Below are 8,090 nucleotides of genomic sequence, written 5' to 3' on the forward strand. Positions count from 1 at the left end.
AGAAATCCCCTTCTTGGGACATGTTGTGTCAGCTAAAGGGATCAAGGTAGATTCCAACAAGGTAAAAGCTATCCTTAATTGGAAGCCGCCCAGGAATATCACAGAAATTCACAGTTTTCTGGGTTTAGCAGGATATTACTGCCAGTTTGTGAAAGGGTTTTCCATGTTAACTTCTCCACTGACCAAGCTACTTTGGAAAAATGTAAAATTTCAGTGGACAGATAAATGCCAGCAGAGTTTTGATGAGTTGAAGAGGTGTTTGACTGAAGCTCCAGTCGTTACTTTACCTACACCGGGTAAAGAATACACAGTTTATAGTGATGCTTCTCACAATGGGTTAGGCTGTGTACTGATGCAAGACCGAAATGTCATTGCTTATGCATCACGCCAGCTGAAACCGCATGAGAGGAACTACCCAACACATGATTTAGAGCTTACAGCTATTATTTTTGCTCTAAAGATCTGGAGACACTATTTGTATGGAGAGAAATGCTACATTTACACAAATCACAAGAGCTTGAAGTACTTGGGCACCCAGAAGGAATTGAATTTGAGGCAGAGGAGATGGTTAGAACTGATTAAAGACTATGATTGCTTAATAGACTATCAGCCAGGGAAAGCAAATGTGGTGGCTGACGCCTTAAGTTGCAAGACTATGGCAAGTCTTAGAGTTTCTCCTTTGTCCATGGTACATGAGTTGAAAGCACAGCATGCCAGTTTGGAGATTGATGATGAGGGACAGACAGTAGTTGTATGGCATGTACAGCCAGTGTTGATTGATCAGATTAGAATGGCTGCTCAGAGTGATGATAAATATCAGAAGCTACTGAAAGAAGTCCAGCAGGGCAAGAAACCTAAATTCTCTATGAGAGATGATGGTTTACTACTACATCAGGGCAGAATGTGCATTCCTAGTGATGTGGAATTGAGACAGATCATTATGAAGAAAGCACATGAGTCTCCTTTTACTATGCATCTTGGTGGAACTAAAATGTACAGAGGGCTGAAAGAGCATTACTGGTGGTGGGTATGAAGAGGGATATAGCTGAATTTATTTCCAAATGCCTAACTTGTCAGCAAGTGAAGGCAGAACATCAAGTTCCAACTGGTTTGTTACATCCATTGCCTGTACCAGAGTGGAAGTGGGAACGGATAACTATGGATTTTGTTACAGGACTTCCGAGGACACAGAATAGTCATGATGCAGTATGGGTTATAGTTGGCAGACTGACCAAGTCTGCTCACTTTTTGCTAGTTCGGATGGACTATAGCCTGGAAAGATTGGCCAAATTGTACATATATGAAATTGTAAAATTGCATGAAGTGCCAGTATCGATTGTATCTGACAGAGATCCTAGGTTCACTTCTAGATTCTGGGGTAGTCTTCAGAGAGCCCTAGGAACTAAATTGAACTTCAGCACAGCATTCCACCCACAGACAGATAGCCAGTCTGAGAGGGCAATTCAGATATTGGAGGATATGCTACGGGCTTGTGTGATTGAGTTTGAAGGTAGTTGGGATACACACTTGCCTTTGATTGAGTTTGCTTATAACAACAGCTACCAATCAAGCATTGGGATGCCTCCATATGAAGCTTTATATGGTAGGAAGTGCAAAACTCTTCTATGTTGGGATGAAGTCGGTGAAAGAAAGATGATTGGGCCAGAAATTATTCAGCAGACAGAGGAAAAGATCAGATTGATCAGAGATTGACTCAAGGCTGCATCGGACCGTCAGAAGTCCTATGTTGATATGAAGAGAAGAGATATTGAATATGTAGTGGGTGATAAGGTATTCCTCAAAGTTTCTCCTTGGAAGAGGATTATGAGATTTGGCAGAAAGGGAAAACTGAGTCCTCGTTTCATCGGACCATATGAGATTCTGGAGAAAGTGGGTCCTTTGGCATATCGGTTAGCATTACCTCCAAAGCTAGAAAGGATACACAGTGTCTTCCATGTGTCTAAGTTAAGGAGATACAGTTCTGACCCATCTCATGTACTATCAGTTAAAGAGATTGATGTAAATCCAGACCTCTCATATGAGGAAGAACCCATAGAAATTCTGGCATATGAGGTGAAGCAGTTGAGGAACAAACAGATACACACAGTTAAAGTCTTTGTGGAACCATCATTCAGGCCAGGAAGCTACTTGGGAACGTGAAGAGGATATGAGGAGACAGCACCCACAGCTATTCAGAGACTGATGCCAGGTAAAATTTCAAGACGAAATTTATTTTAAGGGGGGGAGAATTGTAACACCTCTATGTTCGGTTGTGCGTTCTACTGTTCCGGTGACAGTGTCTGTCCGGACAACTAGGATGCCTAGAACTACACTTAGATATAGGTGAGGAGACATAAAATAATGAAATACAAGAAAAGAAAATACAAGAAAAACAAATGAAAAATAATAGCAATGAAATGTAACCAAGTTAAACGAGGCGAGAACCATAGCGATGGGTGATCGCACCGGGAAATTGCGGCGTGGACCGTTGCCTAGCCCTGGACCACGGGGAACCCTGAAAAATATTTTTAAGACTTAAACAAACATCTACTAAAGTATAAATGTCATTAGAAATATCAAAGAAAAATTAATTAATTAGTACAAAGAGAGACGAGAAATCGAGAAAACGATAAAACTCGGTGTTACCGAAAAATTGGGAATGCAATCCGAACAGGAGCATTGTGGTCATTTGACACCCCGAGTTGTCTTTTGACCTAAATTTCCATTAAAATTAAATGATATTACACTTGGAAAATGTCATGAAAAATTAAAATAGTGGTACATAATCTAAATAGCAAAAGATAGAAGGAAAATGTGGAAAATTGGAAAGTTTAACATTAAAATATACTTTTATTCAATTAGTGCTCCACTAACTTAATACATTTGACACATAATCAAACTTGGGACAGCCACCTCCACTAACAGCCTTCTTCCTCATCTATTCTTCTCCACTGCCGAACCCATTTCTCCCAAGCTTCCATCCATGGCCGTCCACCATGCAAGGGCAAAACCACCATCATCAAGCCATCAATCCTTCTAGGACTCTTCACTAAAGTTGTTCTATACAACTTGGGCAGCAATTAGGGAGCAAGAATTTTAAGTTTTGGTGAGGTTTTGAAGAACTTCAAAAGTGGTAAGTGTGTATTTTTTATTCTTATTTTATTGAAAGTGTAACCAAGGTTGTGGGTAATTGATTTATGGAAGAATTTTTGAAGTTTGATGAATTAATGGAGATGTACATTTTGGTAGCCATGGAACTTCACTATGAACAACTTGTTCTTGCATGTAAATAGTGTTTTGAATGATGATTTAAATATTTGATTGTATTGTAGTTGAATTCTATGTGTAAGGTTTGATTTGGAAGCTTGAAAAGTGAAAATGGAAATTGATGAGTATGTGTAAACTTGTGGCAGCCTTATGAAGAAGATTGAAGTGTTTGAGTTCATGAAATATTGTTAAATTATGTTGTCATTGATGGCAGCATGTGTATATAAATAATTGTTTGAATTTGGACATGTAAATGAGGTATGTCATGTGGTTAAATTGTTGTAAATGGGACTTTGGAAAACTTTGTATTATAGTGTGTATGTTAAGAGTGGTTACAAGCTGCCAAAATGACCAAAAAATGTGAAGTAAAATGTGTTAATGGTATGGTACAACCAGAATTGTAATGGAAGAGTTAACTTGGTAAGTGTTGAATGTATAATTGGTAAAGGATGAACAATGTATGGTAGGGCAGTGTATGTTTTGGCTTAGAACCTTAAGTGTGTGACTCCAATTGGTATGAGACCAATTGGAGGTGAAAGTAGGCACAAAATGTGCCAACTTTCATGAAGGAAGCTTACCAAAATTCTGCCTAGAAGGTGACTTGAAAAATGACCAAATCCGGATTAGTGATTTGAAAGCCTGAAAATTGACCATTTGGGTAGTAGTTAGTATTTTTTACCATAACTTACTCAAAACAGGTCCAATTGACCTGAAATTTTTAGCATGAATAGCTGAGACATATATCTACAATTCTTTTGAAAACACCAAAGCTCAGAAATGGCCAGAACCAAGCCAAATAGCTTGCACAAGTTCAGGTCCAAAAACTGGCCGAACCAAAAGTGACCTAAAACTGACCTAAAGTTACCATTTTGGTACATTCTGTCAAGCATTGGTAAATTGACCATAACTAGGTCTACACAACTTAGAATGACCTGAAATTTTGCCCTGCGTGCAATAAGACATCGACCTATAAGTTTGTAGTTTGGACCGAAACCTGAAAACCGAGGGAAATAGGTCATCCGGTTAGGTCAAATTAGTATACCGAAATCCGGCAAATTGCAATAAAATGCAATATACTTGGAAATGAATTGGGTAACATGTACCAACACTAAAAGGCTATAAAATGTGACATATTGATAACATTAAACCTAATTTACCTAGAGTGCATCGAGGGTCAACATTTTAGGTTGACTAAGGAAATAATAGAATTCAATAAATTAATTATTAAGCTTTATTGTTAGAGACATTTTAAATGAGTACTGAAACACTTCAAATTGTGTGTTTCAATTAGCAAAGACTTAGGGAAGGGGAAGGAAACACTAAGTCAAGGCCAAGAGATATTTATCAGAGGTTTGTGCACAACAGTTACTTCTTTTGAATTTTCAATTGAAATGAATTATGACAAATTGTCTATTATTGTTTAAATTTTGAAAAAATGTCTTAATGATATTTGATGGATACTTATTGTTTGAAAAACATTGTAAATGGTTTGAAACCACTACTATCATGTATATTGATTTAATTCCTCGCTAGCTTGTCTAGTGGGATGAATTGACTTTGAATTCCCTCTCTGGCTGAAGTGTTGAGGTGTGTGCCTGTTGAGGACGAATAGAATGAGTACTCATATTATTGCTAGTTAGCTATGTTATTCCTCACTAGCCATCGGCTTTTGGGACGAATTGGACTTTGGCAACATGATTAAGCTGTGTGTGTGATTTATTGATATTTATTGTGATATTATGAAATGGAGTTTAAATTCTTTATGACATTCATTGTCTTTGAATTTAACTATGGTTTTAAGTATCCACTATTTATATGACTTATGATTTGTAATTTAAAGTTGCATTTTGTTAATGTTGTGCACCACTATGACATTGGCTCAACGATAGCTTTTCATTGCTGTCGCAGGTAGACAGACTGACAAGGCAGTAGACTAGGCTACTAGTGCTACATTGAGAGCTCATCGGGTATATTGAGTATACCATATTTTGCCTTTTGTATTGTAATATATGTTCACTGTGTGTATATATTGTTCTTGGTTTTGAGCAGTTGTAAATTAAAATTATACATTAAAGTTGTACATTAAAGTTGTAAATTAAAATTGTAAATTATTTTAGCTTGTAAAAATATTGTGATATATTTCTTTTATCCCATCTTTTAGAAACACTGGAAAATTGATTATTGAACTGAGTTGATAAATGTTGAGAAAATTATTATGTTAAATTGTTATTGGAGTTGGGGATTGAACAAACTTATTGGAAGTACTTTTTACAGGTTTTTGAAGAACTGTTTTATTCAAAATACAGATGGCACTTTGCCAAAATTTTTACAGAAATTATTGATACTTTAAATGTGTTATTTGGCTTCACTTCAGTAAAACAAAATTTTTAACACATGTCAATAGTGCTCACCACTGTAAAAAGAAGTAAGAAAAGGTTTAAAATCCCTTGTAGTGTATTTAATGGGTTATCAGTAGACGAAGTTTGGTAATTCATTAGGTATACTACGGGATCATGTTATGCCTTACGAAGGAGTAGGGTGTGATAGGTTATCACGTCATCAGGTGATGGTAGATTGTCGGTTAAAGAGGATTTCACTACAAATAGGGGGATGAGATTACAATTGTGGGTGAAGGAACAGGTTGTCTTTCTACTATCATATCAGCCACAACAGCTAGAAGAATGATACGGAAGGGCTATGAGGCTTTCTTAGCACATGTGGTTGACACCAGGAAGACTAGCCCAAGTATACAGGAGATCCCCACAGTATGTGAATTTCTGGATCTGTTTCTAGAAGAGTTATCGAGTTTACCACCTGATAAAGAAGTGGAGGTTGCTATAGAGGTTATGTCGGGTACTGCAACGATGTCCATTACTCCATATAGGTTGGCACCTACTGAACTGAGAGAGTTGAAAGTTCAGTTACAGGAACTACTAGATAAGGGTTTCATATGCCCTAGTGTGTCGCCCTGGGGAGCACCAATGCTATTTGTGAAGAAGAAGGATGGTACACTTCGGCTATGTATAGACTACCAATAGTTGAATAAGGTGACGGTGAAAAATAAATACCATTTACCTCAGGTAGATGACCTGTTTGATCAGTTAGAGGAACTGGAGTATTCTCTAAGATAGATCTCAGATCCGGCTATCACCAGTTGAGAGTGAAGGAGACAGATGTTCCTAAAATTGCTTCCAGGACCCGGTATGGACACTACGAGTTTCTAGTGATGCCATTTGGGATGACAAATGCACCAGTAGCTTTTATGGACCTAATGAACTGCATCTTTCATCCCTACTTGGATGGGTTTATTGTGGTCTTTATAGATGATATCTTGGTGTATTCTTAGAACTGGGAGGAGCATAATGAACACCTGAGAGTAGTACTACAGACACTGCAGGAAAAGCAATTGTATGCCAAGTTATCCAAGTGTGACTTCTGGTTGGATGAGATATCCTTCCTTGGACACATTGTGTCAGCAGATGAGATCAGAGTAGATCCAAAAAGATTAAAGCAATAGTTGAATGGAAGCCCTCCAGAAATGTAACAGAGGTCAGTAGCTTTTTGGGGTTAGCTAGATACTACAGGAGATTTGTGAAAGGATTTTCCCTTATTGCAGCCCCACTGACTAAGTTACTGCATAAGAATGCAAAGTTTGATTGGAATGATAAATGTCAAACCAGTTTCGAGAAGCTAAAGGCTATGCTTATAGAAGCTCCAGTGTTGACATAGCCAGAGTCAGAGAAAGACTATGTGATCTACAGTGATGCCTCTCACAATAGGCTTGGGTGTGTTTTGATGCAGGAAGGGAAAGTAGTTGCCTATGCTTCTAGACAGCCAAGGCCACATGAAAAGAACTATTCAACTTATGATATGGAATTGGCGGCAATGATATTTGCATTACAGATATGGAGGCATTACCTATATAGTGAGAAATGCTACATATATACGGATCACAAGAGTCTAAAGTATTTGCTAACCCAGAAGGAACTCAATCTGAGACAGAGGAGATGGATTGAATTCCTTAAAGATTATGACTGTGTGATTGACTATCACCCGTGAAAGGTAAATATAGTGGCTGACACACTGAGCAGGAAGTCCATCATGGCATTGAGAGCACTGAATGCTTAGTTGTCTTTAGCACAGGATGGGAAAATTTTGGCTGAGTTGCTTGTAAAGCCAAGCTTATTACAGCAAATACAAGAAGCACAGTTAAGGGATGAAAAGTTGATAACTGTTATGGGCAGAACTCAAGAGGGGAAGGAGACTGACTATGAGTTGAAAGGAGATGGGTGCCTGTATTATAAAGGCAGAATATGTGTGTACCAGGAGATGAGGAACTGAAGAAGAATGTCTTGAAAGAGGCACACAGTAGCTTCCCTGCTATGCACCCAAGAAGTACTAAGATGTACCAAGACTTGAAGACACATTACTGGTGGCCTGGAATGAAGAAAGAGATTGGTGATTTTGTGACCAGATGTTTGACATGCCAGCAAGTTAAGGCTGAGCATCAGGTTCCATCAAAGTTGTTGCAACTTATATCCATACTAGAGTGGAAATGGGACTGCATCACCATGGATTTTGTCACTGGGCTACTATTGACACAGAGGAAACATGATACTATATGGGTGATTGTGGATAGATTGACCAAGTTAGCTGACTTCCTACCAGTTAGAGCCAATTACTCACTGGAGAGATTAATAGAGATTTACATAGATGAGATAGTCCGACTACATGGAGTGCCAACATCGATCATATCTGATCGAGACCTGAGATTTATTTTGAGGTTTTGGAAGAGACTACAGGAATCTTTAGGTACTCAACTG

The sequence above is a fragment of the Hevea brasiliensis genome, chromosome 12 (genome assembly GCF_030052815.1).
Source record: "Hevea brasiliensis isolate MT/VB/25A 57/8 chromosome 12, ASM3005281v1, whole genome shotgun sequence".
Classification (NCBI taxonomy): Eukaryota; Viridiplantae; Streptophyta; class Magnoliopsida; order Malpighiales; family Euphorbiaceae; genus Hevea; species Hevea brasiliensis.